Source organism: Tauraco erythrolophus, chromosome 2, assembly GCF_009769465.1.
Source record: "Tauraco erythrolophus isolate bTauEry1 chromosome 2, bTauEry1.pri, whole genome shotgun sequence".
In the NCBI taxonomy this organism is placed as follows: Eukaryota; Metazoa; Chordata; class Aves; order Musophagiformes; family Musophagidae; genus Tauraco; species Tauraco erythrolophus.
The window spans coordinates 32039548-32056404 of record NC_141466.1 but is presented as its reverse complement, the minus strand read 5'-3'; the positions used below and the strand labels follow the sequence as shown (position 1 = coordinate 32056404).

Below are 16857 nucleotides of genomic sequence, written 5' to 3'. Positions count from 1 at the left end.
CCTACCTTTGTAAGTAACATTCATCAACAGAAGTAATAAATTCTTAGTGTGCATTTTAGTAGTCAAATGGATACCTAATTTTGACATTCCCAATACTTTTAGGTGCTGCTACTGGTAGTGTTTTCGCACTTCATGATACTGCTCAGAAAACTGGGCTTTTCATGGAATTTGTCCTTTAGAAACAGGCACATTCCATGAGCTATAGGAATTCCTCCAACTCTCTAAGGAAGAGAGCTGCTGGCATCTAACGCTGTCATTTTTGGCTGCAGACTATAGGGTAAGATTTCTGTATTTTGGTGCATTTTGAAACAATTAAGTAACTATAGTTCTATCAATTTTTATGTATCATGCCATTCTCACATATCTTCCTTTATGTAGCATTCCTGACAATTAGCTTTAAGAGTTTAAAGGCAGATTGCATCTTATTTATATAATGATTTGTCTCTAAAAATCTACTTGGTGATCAATTTCTGATCTCTCATTCCTCTGTGGAAGAGTGCCAATTTGCTGAATACAGCAAACATGCTGTTACTGTGATACAGTACCATTAGTTTTCAAGCGACAGCTCAAAGCACAAGTTCCAATGACTGTTCCCCCTTCTCCCACTACTGACCTCTTTCTCCACAGAGCAAGCAGGTAACATTGCCAGTGTATTCCTCAAAGGGCAGTTCCATTGTCATGCTGCCAGTCTTTTCAGGCTAAAGTGGCAGTTCATAAAACCCCAATTCCTCTCTCCCTCACTAAATACTTGCCTCTCCTGTAACCATGACTTTCCTCATGACACCTGAATTTTTCTTGCAAGTGTTTCGTGTTTATGCTTCCATACCACCATCACCTCATCTACTCCCTCGTATCTCCTTGATGACACCACCCTCAAAAAGCAAACTCACTGGTTTGAATTTGCATACCCATTTTGCTTTCTCACTGTCTTTACAAGGCCTACCTGTTAGTTCAAGTGTTTTGAGTTATTACAGATCTTCAGTGACAAAGTCAGTATACCCTCATGATACTTTGAAGGGGCAGATACTCTCCGGGTTTTTTCCATGTGTTGAAGCTAAACACTTGTTTCCTGCAAAGGGTAGCTCAATGATTTGGGAAAAGTGCTATTTTAAATAGGCAGAGACAGTGATTTTGGTTCACATGCAGTTTCTGAAAACAGTATCCACTAAACAAAATTGCAGCAGCTGTTTCAGCAGGTTCTTAAAAGGCATGGCATCCCACTCCAAGCCACAAAAACTCTTCAGGTGTTACATTTACTTCCAGTTACAGACGATCCACATTTGTCAGGCAGCACTGACAATGTGTCCCAACTCATCACTAGAAAAAGAAAACAAGGTCTAAGTAAAACAGTTCATCTGAGGGAGAAATTTCAATTTCAAGCACAGAACACTTCGTACACATTGAGGTGTTACTGCTTCTGTAAAAAATCCCAACACCTCATAGACATTATAATACTTTTCAAAAAGTTTAAATCAAATCTTTTGGTCTCATCTCAGATTCCGGATCCGTATTAGGTTTTTCAACAAAGAATTCAGGTTCGGGATAGGATCATCACAGATGAGACAAAAGCAACACAGAAAAATTTAATAGGAAATGTACTGTTTTTCTAGAGGGTTTCTGATTGCGATACAAAAATTAAACATTCTCTGGTCCTCTGATATATTTCAATACTAATGTACACTTATGTAAAACTTTGCACATAGGTATGAAAGCAAACCAAGGTTAGGCAAAGCTATCAGCACACATTGTGCCTTTGGGAATAACTGTTTTTAAATTCCAACTACGCACAGAATTAAATACTATACCAACTTACCATATCAATCACTCACTTACTGTATGAAGCATATCAACAACTGTCATGACACAAGAAATTCCCAAACTGTAAGCACAGTTACTTTACAATAAAAATGAGAAAGTGTTTAGAAACTTTTAAATTACATACCTGAATAAGCTAAAAGCATTTTTCCTGCATTTTTGACCATTTTCCTGTCCAAAAAAGGAGACATTTATTAGTTCAGAAAAAAATTTCTTCCATCCATCAAAATACAACTTGCCATTTAGTCTCTCATACAGACCAAAGTGCATTATTAAACCTGTTAGATTAGTATCAGCACTCCGCAAGTTCTGCGAAACTTAATTTAGAAGTGTAGTCACACCACAGTAAGATTTATTTTGCTTCTCTTGCCCAGTTACTGCTCAACTTGTCTAGGAACTATGATAGGCAACTAATCAATCAAGTATAACTCTCCCACTCCTATCAGAATCAAAAAGTTCATTTCTGAAAATTAGCCAATACCTGGTTCTCAGCTTGTATCAAAAACTTAAAAACTTGGAAAGCTAAAATCCATCAAAAAGCAAGCATTAAATAAAAAACTGCATCCAGGCTACATTCTTTGACATACAACTTGCCTGGAAGCAACAGGAAAATTAAGACTACCTCTGAACTAGAACTGAAAGTTAAAAAAAGGCCAAGATAGTTTCACCCTGTTTCCCATAACACATACAGATACACACAAACCCACTCCACTTCAAATATGCCATTTGTAACACAGCAGTTGACATGTCACCTCCTGCTTTTCAACGGCGCTGACAATAAGGCAGGTTTTAAAGCAGTCATTTAAAAATTATCAATAGTTATTTAAACTGGTTTTGCTGAGTTTCAAGGTATGTGAAGACTATGAAGCCTATCATCTTCAAATACTTCACCTGTACTGGTGTTACAGGAGTCTAAACTCAGAAGTCCAACTCATATGTGTTTTTTATCAAGAAATCAATTGGGTTTGGGATAGGTTCTTCACTGATCAGACATACCAATGGTTTTAAGCATTAGTCCAACATCGAGACTTTAAATTTATTTATTTAAGGTTTATTGGATTCATACCTTCAGTTGACAAGCAGCCTTCAAGCATCCCTGCAAAGACATAAAATGCACTAGTTAGTTACTCTAACAAAGCTTGCTACTTCCAGTTTTTCTCTAGATCAGCTGTGTAAGTCACTCCACTTCCTACTTGCAATACTGACTGTCTAAGCAAGACAGAGAGAGGGTCTAAACAATATAGGTAGCACAAGAAGCTTCACTCCCACGTTTGAACTTCACATTCTGGGACAAAACCTGTTCTTCAAAAGAAACTGTTGGTAGTTAGCATGATATTTAAAGGTACTTTTCTTTAGTAAGGAGTGGAATAAAGTTACAGATGTAGTAAGACAGGAAAATTAGAACTTGTCCTCGCACTTTAGATTTTAGCTTCTTAAATAAAAAGAACTTGTGGATACTCAAGAACTAGTGAAATTAAAGTGAATTTCATTGAAAAAGATTAAGTTAAGATACTTAGGTAAGAATGAAGTTCTTAGGGAAACCACTACCAATACTGTTGATGCACACAGTAAGTGTTCACAAGCATGCTTTTTGCCTGCTGCCAGTATGTTATACCAGCCCTTCTGAATTAGTTTAGGCCTGGTGCTGAAACAGCTTTAATATCATTAGAATTCATTACAATTCACCACCAAATTTCACCTTTAATCACCAAGATTACTTTTCCTAAATGCTTACATCTTAGTGAGCCCTAGTTTAACAGTGCTTTCTAAGAGGATCAAAGCACAAACGACATCACTAGCTTTCAAACACTAGCAATGCTTCCTTACCAGGGCACTTTAATACCTGGCTAATGCTTGTTATTACATGGAGACAGCAATAAAGGTAACATCGGCTGGGATAACGACTGAAAGACTATGTGACTTTTGAAAGAATTAAGTGGTTTCATCTCAGTAGCCAGATCCGTATGAAGTTTCTCATCAACGTATCAGTTTTGGCAGTTTCATCATGATTCACCACTTAACTATCAGTGACCAGGAACTGCAACACAATTCACACATTCATATATTCCACAAAATAAGCTTTACGTCTTTCATATACAGATGTACCGAAAAGGGAATACACTACAATTAAAAAAAAAATAATCAGGTGCTTAATCAATATTACCTCTATCTGTTGCACTACAGTTGCCAGGAAATCTTTCGTCAGGACACCTGACATTCCCATTACTAGAAACTGTTCACGCCATTCTAGAAATTTGAGTAAAATAATCAATTACAACATGTTCATTACTAATACAGCACAATCTATTAGGAACAACCACGTTTTACTCTTGTGGATCCCTCTTCCTCCCAACCACTGGTTGTAAGCGTTCAATCCAAATTAAATTGAAGACACATCCTGAAGTTATTTCTTAGCATTTCCAGAAAGTGAGAATATCAACTATACTCTAAAAAATGAGTACACATTTATTAAATTGAAACCACATTTGCCTGTTTATTTTAACAGGTCTCTAGATGCTCCCTTTGTTTTCTTCACTTAAGACACTTTCTTATACTAATCTCCCAATAAAGTGCAAATTCACAATTAAAAGCCATCTTGAGGTAATCTCTGTCAGATTTAGTACGAACACTTCAGATGGGCATATTTTGCCAGCTCCTCTGACAGTGACCCAAAAACCATTCGCCAGCTCCCCAGCCTACACAGCTCTAGATCATGTTAAACACACCCAATACAGTGACACCTCAATTTTAAAGTTAATGACACATCTATTAATTTGATTAGACATGTATTTTGCTAATTCATTTATCATATCAATTTATCCTCACTGATCATTCAAAACATACATAGCTTTCAGGAAAATCCACTGGTCTCTACCAAGTATTCTTCTACTTCTGATGATGCTTCCATGAAGGGCTAAAATTGAAATTAAATAAAAATTATATTTTAAAGTTGAAAACATCTCTTGCTGTGGTCTAGCATAATCTCATATTATTATTTCAGAACCATAATCACCAAGCATATGAAAAAATGAATTTTAGCAACAACTCAGTATTAGTCTAGAACAGTCTTCAATACCTGACAAGTTGAAATTTTATATGCACTAAAAAAACCTACCCTGACTTGGTTTTGGACCTTTTTGCAATCATGATATCTGAAGAACCAAGACATTCAATCTTCTATTTTAAAAATACATATAGATGAGCACCCATGCATACTGTCTGTCCATAGTTTGCAGGATCATTACCTCAATAATTACATTCGAATAGGGTCATATATGTAGACTCACATTAACAAACATGCCCAAGGCCAGGCAGCTAACTCGCACCATCTCCAAAATCAGTATAATTTATCACAAGTTAACCAAGTGATTTGTCATGTGGGTCTTCATGCTTATTTAAATGCCAAAGCAAAAGAAATCAAACTAAGAACAACTGACCTGAGGGCTGACCCTAACTCAACGAAGGGCACAAAAAAAAAAATCAAATAATTACTCATTAGTTTGACAGCAACTATGAAAATGCAACAAACTGCATCTGCTTCCTTTTTGTCCCACTCAGAAGCCATACAAAGATGGCAACCCTCTGGCACTTCCATACTTTTGATAAGACAAAAATATGGAAACCAACAAGAAACAGAAGCATTTAGTATCTTGAGCAACAACAGAAGTGTAGTGTTACTTCTAGAGCAAGAAAATGAAAAAAATCCAGAGCCACTACCTTAATGCTTCTGTACAATGTATTGGACACCACTGAAAACTTCCACTCCATCATACCTAAAACCAAACAGTAAACAAACTTAACACTTGAAATCAGTAGATTCTTATTACCAGGCCATTAAGTCACACACATTGTAAGACAATAATCATGAACAATCTCTGAAGTCTCAGAAGCAATAATATGTTAAGTATGTAAGTCTTAAGTTTGTGGGAGGCCTTTTTGAAAGCAGTAAGAAATGCAGCAGGTTAAGTAACAAAGAAGTTATGAGTTACATCCACTTGAAATCCCATATTAAAAGTATTGTAGAAATAATTGTCTGTACCCACTACTAAACTTCAGTCCAAAGGATTTTTAACAAAAATCCATCATCTCGAGGTTTCAGCCCTTAAAGTGTAAGCACTGATTTCAAATTGGTTTAGAGAATTAACCATGTAGCAAGTATTTAAATCTACCAACTCAACCAGTCAAAGCTCATGACAAAGTTTTTATCATATACAATACTTCAAAATATGCAGCTTCCAGTAACGTTTCCCAGTCTGCACTATGTAGATCAAATAAGTGTAGCAATCCATTAAAGAGAACTTATTAAACATGCTTCATTTCAGATCACAAAAAAAAAAGCTATGGAAAAATCTCAAGTTAATCTTGCTTATTACACTCAGTAACCAAGGGCTACTAATGGCTTGTAAAGATTAAAAAATTTTACTGTTTGGTAACCTAATGTGTGACTAAGGCTACCATTAGACAAGCTAATTCGACATGGAATGAATGCACCCGACAGCTTCCTACACGAATGTCACCATCTCCTAATCTTGCTTGCAGGTAAGAGCCTAGAACCCTAGCTTTATTTTTATTTATTGCATTGCCCGCTCTTCCAGAAGGACTACGGTTCAATGGCATTAGCATCACAAGAGGAAAACAGGCATCTTCAGGTCAGAGGAATTGTGCAGGGCTTTTTTTATATTTATTTTTTAAAAATAAATTTCCCTTTTTTCTGCTGTCTCCTTGCCTAGCAAAAAAAAAAGAAACATCATTAACTAATGTCATGAGTCACATTAAAAAAGCATGCAAAGATTATGGTATTTGTTCGGATTTTTTGGGCACAATATGTGGATTTTACAGTGACTGCATTTAAAAAAAAATCTTCCGTTGCGGGACAATTCCTTGAGGCCAACAGCTGAGCCCTATAAGACACATGCAGGCGACACAAACGTGTGCCACAACCCCCTGCGAAATGAACAAGGCAGCAGCTCCACCTTCTCCAAGGAGCCCTAACCTCTCCCTAGAACGCCTCATTCTCACCGTGGTGTTTAAGCCGCTTTCGTTCACCACCACCTGAAGTATTAATTCAAGCGACAACTGAGGGAAGCGGAAAGCTGCATCGCCCTGGCAAGGGGCTGTTCCAGCTGGAGCCACCGGCGGGCACCACTCGTCCATCAGCCCCCGAAGGTACCCGAGACGAGCCCCTCGGCGCCGGCCGGGCGAGCTAGCGATCAAAATGGCGCGGACCAGGCAGCGTCCCGCCGGGCACCGCCCGCACCAGGGCAAAATGGTACCGCGCCGCCCGCTGCCGACTCCCTATCCCGGAGCGCCCCGCGCCGCCAGACACCGCTTCCGGCGGCGAACCAGCCGCGCCGCGCTCCCACCTCTCCCGCCGCAGCGGCGCGAGGCACGCCGGGACTTGTAGTCCACCCCTCCGTCCCCTCGCCGCCGCGGCTGCAGCGGGGCGGCGGCCCCGCCACCGGCTTGCGCCTGGCCGTGCCCGCACCGCCCCGCCCCACGCGCGGCTCCAGCGTGCCAGCCTCACCGCCAGCTCCAGCCTCAAGCGCTACGCGGCATCGCTACCCAGCAGCGCTGCGGGCGAGGCTCCCAAGCGGGGAGGGAAAAAAGGAAAAAAAAAAAACCAAACAACCAGCAGCCGAGACGCCCCTCCAGCCCCGCTCGGGAAGCGGCGCGCACCGCACACCCAGCTCCTCACCCGCAGCAGCAGACGCTCCGCGGAAAAAGGGAAGAGGAGGGGGCGCTCGCCGGCTTTATATGTACGACGCGGGGTGGGAACGAGGCTGGCCCCGCCCCTCTCCCCGCGCGCCGCGGGGCGGGGACCTTGCGCGGGGCCGCGCCTTGGCCGTCCGGCGCGCGCGCGGGTGCGTGGCAGCGGCGGCGGTTGTTCGTCTCCCCGCGCCCTGGAGCCGTTGGCGGCCCGCGGCCGCTGAGGCGCTCTCGGCGGAGCCCGGCGGCGGCCCGCTGCGGGCGAGGGAAGGCGCTCGCCAGGGGCCGGGCAGCGCTGCGGGGCGCCCCGCGGGAGCGCTGCCGTTGGCGGTGCGCCCTTCCCCCGCTCTCCGGCGGGAGGGTCCGCCTCTGCGCCGACTGAGCGGCGGTGGCTGAAGCCGCCCTGGGGCGGGAGCCGGCAGCCGGTGTGTGCTTTACCCGGGCTCCTCACGCCTGGGCCCGCGCGGCAGGCCTTCCGCAGCCCGTGGGGGCTGAGCGGGAGGCTGCTGCGGACTTGGGTGCCCGCCCTCCCAGCAGGCGGGAGCACTGGGGTGGGGGGGAGCGAACGTGAGAGGCCGACCCTCTCCCGCTGGGTATGGTGCGCCCGGAGGGCAAGGGAAGGATGAAGCGAGTACTCGAGTCTGGCTTTTCATCGCAGTGCTGTTTGCACGTTTTGTGTTACAGGATTTTTGCATAAAACGCGGAGCTAGCAAGTGAAGGCGGGATCCTGATACAGCTCCGCCTCCCAAACTTAAAAAAATGTTTTATATTGGGTGCTTGTTTCATACATCTATCTGCTGTTACCGTTCCCTAGGCTCCAACTGGTTAACCTTCTATAGCTATGCCTGAATGTTTCAACTTTCCTTCGTCTGTAATTAGATGTTTCTGAAACCTTAACCACATGCACACCCTTTCCCTTTTTGGAAGTGCCACGCAATGCTTTGTTCCTGTATAACGTTAAAAGTCATCAGGGCTGAAAAATCTCCTCTTACCCACAACAGACAGAAAGCTTCCCGCAGGTTTTTTTCTCTATGAACTCTTTAAGGGTGCTGTTCCACCTAAAAGGGGGCTGCTGGAATCCCAGCACAGCTTGAGCCGCTGGAACTTGTGCAGTTGCACCTCAGTCAGAAAGCGGCTTAGTTTGCAGCTGAATCAGCTGTGGCAGTGCTAGTGAAATGGGTGGGAGCCGATATCTGGGTTACAGTGAGGATGGCGGGAGCACTGCAGCCTAGATGATGTTTAAACTGATGTGGAATCACATCCTAAATTTTCATAATATTAATGGAGGTTCTCATGAATCATTTATAAACAGTCTAAAATTTGTCTGCCTGTTTATTGAGAGGTTTTGTATACCAATCAACTTAGAGGAAATCAGGAAAAACAAGGAATGATGAAGAAAAGCTCAAAAAATTGTTTGGTATTTTGACAAGATAAGAATACTACAAAAACCGATGGTCCCCCAGTACCAAGGTACAAGGAGTACTACTCTCAATAGAAGGATCTAACTATCAGGAGCACATAAGGGAAGTCTAGAAAAGTGAGTAAAGTGCTAAAATATCTGGCAATTTTATTCCTAAAATTATTGAGATCAATACAACCGGGGAAACAGTTGACAAATTTTAAACGTGTTTTCTTCTGCAGCTCACAGGAGGAGGTGACACCGATTTTCTCTCTACTTTTCTTCTTCCACATCCCATTTTACCTGTCTGAAAACTTCCTCTTGACTGCAAGCAGGGTGACCCAAATGGCAGACTGCAAGCTGCAGCTGGCCCACTGCCTTTTCTGCCGTAGAGGCTCAAGGAAAAAGACCTACATGCTGCCTTTTTCGCCGAGTGCCTCCTACCTGCATTTGTTAGAGCTGCTGTTTCTGTAGGAGAGAGATCGCAAAGCTGTGAGCATCAGGGAATAGTTGCTAGTGGCTCAAGCAGGGTCAGCGGCAGGACTTGGGCACTGGCAAGCAGTTTACGCCGTTGTTATCTATCCATGTGACCTACTCAAAAGGCCCCCAAACCGATATTTGCCACATGGCACTGAAAATGTTAACCCACCCTTCCTTAGTGACATCACAGTTAAAGATAAGCAAAGTAATCACAGGCATTAATCACAACTCGATTAGCCTTAAAGAAAGAAGGCAGCTCCTTACTGTTCCTTCCCTAAGTGCTAAATAATTGTGTCTTTTCTACAGCAGCCTCTGGAGAGGTTTTATGTATGTTATTCCCTCGAAGAAGAATGGAATTTCTTTTCAGAGGGGAAAATAAGCTCATAATTTAAGTGCAAAGTATGTTACATAAAGCATGAATGAGTACTGTTTTGGTTTGCAGTTGATGGTAACAAGGCTGTACAGAACGAGGTGACTAAGGGCCTGCCCAGGGCTGGGAGGTACTGCTCCATACTGTGAGCTTTGCAGGAGAAACACAGGTGTGCGCCTGCTGCAGGGAACCTTGCACTTCCCAGTGTTACCCCGCGCTAGCTTTTGTAATTCGGCAGAAGAAACTCTTCCTCTCTGTGTTAGATTGTAGGGTCCAGGTTTACTAGCAGTGCCTGAACACACATCGTGTGCAGACTTTTTATCCCCGGAGAAACTTGCCTCATATTTCTCAGCATCACCTAAGTCTGCTAGCACTGGACAAGCTTGTGGGTCAAGTGAAGTACATCTTTATTGTATGTAGGCTACAATTACAAGGCTGAAAAAAGTTAACCGAAACAAAAGAAAAACATACACCACAATTGCAGATTATATTTAGAAGTAAGATTCTTTCTCAGCTGCCTTTCTTTCCCCTCCTTCAGGCCTCTGCATCTTTAGCCTGTGTTCCAGGTGTCTGGATGAGGGTACAAGCTGTAGAGCAACACGTGATCCTCAAACTCCGCTCCCCAGAGAGATCCTAAGGCTGGGCTGAACCAGAAGCCTGGTTGCCATAAAGTGTTAGTTTACAGATGAATTGCTTCTGAGTTTAGCTCACTGCACAGCTGCACGTTTCTGCGCAGTGTAAGCACTGGTGGAAGGGAGAGCTGGTTGTGAGATACTGGGAGCGTACTGGATTGCCCCTTTTGAGGCTCACGCAAACCTATACTGGCCTGAAAGGCTGGTGGTGTGGCTACCTCCAGGGCTTTTCAGCTCCAGCCAACTCTCTCCAAGTTCTCTTTTCTTGTTTTAAATTATTTCTTTCTCTTCTTGTTCTTTCTCTTTATTTCTGTCTCCCTTCACTTCCCTTCTGTTCCTATTTTAAGTCGAGCTTCCTGGATTTTCTCCAGTAGCTTTGCAGCTTTGATGACTCACATCTCTTGGTTTGGTTTGAGGTTGTTACCAGTGCATCCTTTGGGATGCCGAGTTCCCCTCCCCTCTCACCTTCCCAGCAGGAAGTCTATTGTATGCAGCTTTAATTTCTTCCTTCTCAGAACAGATAGTACTTGTTGTAAAATCTTTAGCTGACTTTGCTATATTTCACCTTATACGTCATAAAATGCAGGAGTTGGGGAAACAATTTAATTTAGTTTATGATTTTAGCCTTGTTTTTAATGTGTTACAGAGACCAGAATTCTTTATTTAAACTTCTTCTCAACTCTCTCTCTTTGAATTTTTAATCACTTTAGTGTCACAGAAAGATGAGTGCTTTTTTTTTGATGATAAATTAGATCGTAAAATATTAGAGCAGCTGTACTGGGTCAGACCAGAGGTTCACCACTGCCCCAGTATCCTGCCTCCAACTGTAGCCAAAAGTAAATGCCTAGGGAGAGGAGTAGGGATAGAACAAGCATGTAGGGATCCTTCCCTGAATATTTCCCCAGGCTCTGGGCAGAAAATCAGAGACCTTCTAGCGGGTGGGGATTTTTTTTTTTTGTGTGTGTGTGTGTATGAATGTAACAATTCTCCATTAATTTGCTACTCATAAGTTTGTCTAGTCTTCTCCAGAACCTGTATAAAATTTTAGTGTTTGCAATAACAATGGCAAGGAGTACCACAGCTTGATTAGCATTACAGGAAAATGCATGTCCTTTAGTTTGCCCTTTACCTGCTCTCCCTTAGCTCAGTGCACAGTTTTAAAAGCAGTGGTGGGCAATCCCTCCCTCTGCAGTCATCCCCTCATTAAGCAATCCCCTACCCCACCCTTCAGTCTCTTGTTCAGGCTGAAGAAACCTCGTTTACTTAATCATTCCTCATATGGGAATCCGTTCCTACCTGTAACCTTACTCTCATCGCTCTTCTCCAGACTTTCTCTGTTTCTTTTTGAGACGAGAGTCCAGAGAATGCACTGTATTCAAGAAGCAGGTACAACTCGGGCTTATGCAGAGGCGTGATGATGTTCTCTGTTTTCTTCGTTGTTCCTTAGCACTTCCTAAAATTCAGTTTCCTTTTTTGACTATTGCTGTGCGTGGAGCTGACGTTTGCACAGAGCTATGAGTCTTAACTGCAAGATCTCACGTCTGAGCCCATCATTTTATGTTTGCATTTGTGTTTGCTTTCTCAATGAGCAGTGCTTTATATTGATCTATGTTGAATTTCATGTGTTGCTCTTATACCCACTCAGTTTTTTAAGCTCCTGCAGCTATTTATGCGTCAGCAATGAACGATTACTGATTTTTTTACCCCTCTGCATACCACTTTTTTCACATCAATTCAATAAGTTCACCAGTACAGGTCATGCAGATTTCTGTGGTAGTTTTCTTCCACTGTGAAAATGAGCCATTTACTTCTACCCTCTATTTCCTATCTTTTACCTCTTATCCTGTGTCTGCTTAGTTTACCTAAAAGCATTTGCTAAGAGGCTTTAGGGAATCCGTGCACTAGATCACGTTATCACATGCTTGCTGATGAGAAGCGTGACATATCAAGCGTTCTGACCTTTTTGTTACATACCATATTTATCCAGACACACACTGATTCTGTTTTTTATATGAAGTTTTTACTTATTTGCCTGGTACAGATGTCAGGCTTAGTGGATTGTAGTTTGCTGGATTTTTCCTAGAAACTTTTCAAAACATTGTAATCCTGTTTGCTACTTGCCTTTCTTTAGCACTGGAGCAATTTCAAGTGAGAGCTCATAAACCACAATTAGCAGTTCACATATTTCACTGGGTTCCTGTAGAGCATCATCTGATCCTGTTGAAACTGCAGCATCTTCAAGAAGTTTGAAGTGACTTCTCTGACAAATGCCTCAAAAGGGAGTGGTGTGGGGAATTTCCATTGCCCCTTGTCCTATCACTACAGCCCTTGCAAAAAGTCCCTCTCCAGCTTTCCTGTAGGCACCCTTTAGATGCTGGAAGGCTTCTAGAAGGTCTCCCCAGAGCCTTCTCTTCTCCAGGCTGAACAGCCTGACTCTCTCAGCCTGTCTTCGAGGTGTTCCAGCCCTCGGATCTTCTTTGTGGCCTTCCTTTGGACCGACTCCAACACGTCCATGTCCTTGTGTTGGTGACTCCAAAGCTGAACGCAATACTGCAGGTGAAGCCTCATGAGAGCAGAGTAGAGGGGCAGAATCACCTCCTTCGACCTGCTGGCCACACTTCTTTGGATGCAGCCCAGGATACGGTTGGCTTTCTGGGCTGCAATATGCTATAACCACACCCTATACAGAATCATAGAATCATAGAATGGTTAGGGTTGGAAGGGACCTTAAAGATCATCTAGTTCCAACCCCCCTGCCATGGGCAGGGAAACCCTCCACTACACCAGGTTGCCCAAAGCCTCATCCAACCTGGCCTTCAACACTTACAGGGTGTCGTGGTTTTAGGCTGATCCAGCAACTAAAACTCACACAGTCTCTCCTTCTCCAGTAAAGTAGAGAGGAGAGGAAAAAAAAAAAACAAAGGGACTGAGGGTTGAGACAAGAACAGAGGGAGCACCCACCAACCATGGTCCCAGGCAAACCAGACAGGGCTTTCTCAAAGCAAAAGAGTTTATTAATGATTACTTAGAAGGACAAAGGGAAACAAAAACCGATTACTTGAGAGGACAAAAAGAAACAGAACCAGATCTTAAAACCGACACCTTCCCCCCCACCTTTCCTTTTCCTCCCGGCTCTACCTCCTCCCCCCAGCAGCACAGGGGGCAGGGATTGGGGGAGTGCAGGTCAGTTCATTCTGTGCTGTTACTGCTACTTCTTTCTTAAAGGAGAAGGAGTCTTTACACCCTTTTCCCCTGCTCCAATGGATCCCCTACCCACGAGGAAAAATCCACAAACTTCTCCAGCGTGAGTCCAGCCCACTGGAAACAATCCTTCCCCACAGATTGCTCCGGTGTGGGCTTTACCACAGTCTCGGGTACTTAGGGAGCTGTAGCCATGCGCTCCGGCGTGGGTCGTCACGCAGACTCCAGATGCCTCTCTGCCTTGTCGTGCACCCCAACACGACCATCCTCAGGCTCAGGCATCTTCTCCCCACGGGCTGCGAGTGGGTCTCTGCTCCACCGAGGCCGTCCTGGTTGCAGGGGGGCCGCCTGCTATCTCACCATCAGCCGCAGGGGAAACTCGGCTCCGGCACACCTCCTCCCGCTCCATCCTCACTGACCTGCTGTCGATGCGGCTGTTTCTCTCAGATCTCAGTCCTCTCCAGGTGAACTCAGCCCAGTGGGCACCCCGGGAGTGGGGTGCCCCCGAGTTCCCCAGCTGGCTCCGCCGCCGCCATCCTCCGTGGGCGGCGCCGGCCCGACGCAGGCAGCCGCCCGGCCGGGAGCCAGGGAGCGGGGGCAGTGCCCTCCTCCCTTCTCTGCTCGATCCTGGGCGAAGCACCTTTTCCGGTTCCTTTGTCCTGACTTAAATAGGGCAATTCGCAGAGGCACTCTATTGGCTTAACCCCGAGGGGGATGGCAGTCTGATCTGGTGGCCAGAACTAAGCCTAACCTGGTTCCAAAACCGGGGAGGTCGCAGGGAGCAAAATCCCTCTCCTGCCACCAGAACCACCCCCCCACCCCCCCCCCCATCAAACCATGACACAGGGATGGGGCATCCACAACTTCTCTGGGCAACCTGTTCCACTGCCTCACCACCCTCAATGTAAAAAATTTCTTCCTTATACCTAATCTATATCTCCCCTACTTCAGTTTAAATCCATTGCCCCTTGTCCTATCACTACACACCCTTGTAAAAAGTCCCTCTCCAGCTTTCCTGTAGGCCCCCTTTAAGTATTGGAAGGCTGCAATAAGATCACCCCAGAGCCTTCTCTTCTCCAGGCGGAACAGCCCCAACTCTTTCAGCCTGTCTTCATAGCAGAGGTGCTCCAGCCCTCGAATCATCTTTGTGGCCCTCCTCTGGACTCGTTCCAGCAGCTCCATGTCCTTCTTATGTTGGGGACTCCAGAGCTGAACACAGTATTCCAGGTGAGGTCTCACGAGAGCTGAGTAGAGGGGCAGAATCACCTCCCTTGACCTGCTGGCCACACTTCTTTTGATACAGCCCAGGATACGATCATGAAAAACAACACGTACTCAATTTGCTTTTTCTAAAACCAAGTAGCATGTGAACTATTAAAACAAAATAGAAGTTGTGAAACTGCATAGCAGTATCTGGAACTGATTCTGGATATCGTAAGTACACATCTGTAGGTAAGAAAGAGGCACTCTCTTTGAAATGGAGATTTCTTGGAAACTTCTTTAACTGCTTGGAACATTTCTTTTGACAAAATAAAGTAAAATATGCATTCATGTTTTACTCATTGTATGTGTATTAAAACACAGACAAATATTTTTTTTTTAAATAGCAAAGATGTGTGAAAAAGATGCATTATCTACAGTGCTGATATATTAATGTTAATAATTTTACATCAAGGCTTCACTTTGGATGGTGCATAAATCTTTCCTTGTATGAAACTTGTGTAGATACAGGTATTTCTTAATTCTTTTATTGTAGAATTTTGTTTCCATATGGTCTTGTTCTTAAAAATAGCAAGGTCTCCAGGACAGGGTAGTGTGTTAGTAGGCTTTGTGAGTCTATCTTGCTCTTAGCAGCTCAGTTCTTCTCATGCAGGGAGAGTTCAAGTAGCACTTTCTATAGGTGTGGTTTAACTTCACAGTTAGTAGAACTTACAAGCTGCTGCTGAACGGGGTGACCTTGTTCTTCCCTCCTCCCCTGTCACCACTACAGGCTAAACATCATGCTGCTACAAGCAGCTACCTGGTGCAATAGAAAACAAATTTAGTTTTTTTTTTTCACCTTTGGTTTTCTAGCACATCAGCCACCTGAACTGACTCACACTGTGACCACATAACCACTAGACTTAACAGAAGGGAAGTGGTGGGAGCACACACCCTGGGCTGGGGAAGAGTTGAGAAGGGCGATGTCCCCTGACAGCAGCTGATACTTAGGCAGCTCTAAATATGATGTGAAAACGTCATGCTCGATCCCTCCAAGATGCAGTGTAGCACCTATTTAACTATGCCTAATGCAAGAATTCTACCATTAAAATCAACAATATTTGAGGTTTAAGTCTATTCTTCTACTGTTTGCTGCTATTTACTCTTGTACTGCAAGGAATAAATCATATCTATCTGAATACTATTAAATTATACGGACAGCTGATAATCAGAGCAGTGCAGCTTATGGCTGGCCCTACTAAAGAGCAGGACAATTGTGATGCTCTGCCCTGGGATATGTAAGATTAGTCTGTCTGGTTTTTGAAAGTGGGGGGCTGCATTTGTAATAAACAGAAAGAGGAGGGCAGCATGGTTAATTCTATAACCATGGTAATATTCCTTAAAAAACACAAATCAGCCATTTCAATTGTGTGAATAATTTGTAAACTTGAAGAAAAGGTAAACTAAAGTGTTGCTGACTTCTTAGGAGGAAACTCACAGCGTTGCAGATTCTTGCCATGTACACAAGCACACGTTCCCTGTCCTGATATTCCTGACTGGAGCTGGTAGCTGGGCTCCTGATGCTGGCGGGGTTGTGTCCTTCTGTTCCTGATGAAAGTACTCAGTCAAGGTGCCTCCTGCTGAGGGCCCTCCTACACTCTAACCTACTTTGCGTGGTCGTGCTCTCTTGGATGTTCCCCAAAGCTCAAAGGAGATCACCCAGGCTCTCTGGGGAACAGGGGGAAAGACCTGGGCATTTCAGAAGTTGCATGCTCTCTCTGCCTGCTCAACAGCAGACAACAGAATAAGACAAAGCCATCCTGTTTTCTGGTCCTCAGTTTAATGTACGCTGTGTAGGGAGAGTATGGGACAAGGCTGCCACTCCTTGTCAGCACTGGGAACATGCTCTGCTGGGCTGCAGAATATGCAGCCAACAGGCAAATGGGATTTGTTTACGTGGTTTATGCGACCAGAAGCAATTGCCCTGCCAGAGGGAAGGAGCATGCAGTGCTCCTGAACACAGGGCCCTTGCAGAGCAGAGCAGCTGCGGTATG

General features: G+C 44.2%; 1 long non-coding RNA gene and 3 other non-coding genes across 4 annotated transcripts; all 4 read right to left on the bottom strand.

Annotated features, from left to right (window-relative positions):
- Nucleotides 1–445: 445 nt before the first annotated feature.
- Nucleotides 446–5587, bottom strand: LOC147529166 (uncharacterized). Its single transcript, XR_015223009.1, has 6 exons — nucleotides 5533–5587; nucleotides 4660–4729; nucleotides 3980–4062; nucleotides 2882–2911; nucleotides 1943–1986; nucleotides 446–1317 (listed from the first exon to the last, which is right to left on the bottom strand). It is a non-coding gene; the product is annotated as an uncharacterized LOC147529166 (long non-coding RNA).
- On the bottom strand, nucleotides 1490–1560 carry LOC147529169 (small nucleolar RNA SNORD50). The gene has a single exon (XR_015222046.1). It is a non-coding gene; the product is annotated as a small nucleolar RNA SNORD50 (small nucleolar RNA).
- Nucleotides 2731–2803, bottom strand: LOC147529168 (small nucleolar RNA SNORD50). The gene has a single exon (XR_015222048.1). It is a non-coding gene; the product is annotated as a small nucleolar RNA SNORD50 (small nucleolar RNA).
- On the bottom strand, nucleotides 3760–3826 carry LOC147529167 (small nucleolar RNA SNORD50). The gene has a single exon (XR_015222047.1). It is a non-coding gene; the product is annotated as a small nucleolar RNA SNORD50 (small nucleolar RNA).
- Nucleotides 5588–16857: the final 11270 nt, after the last annotated feature.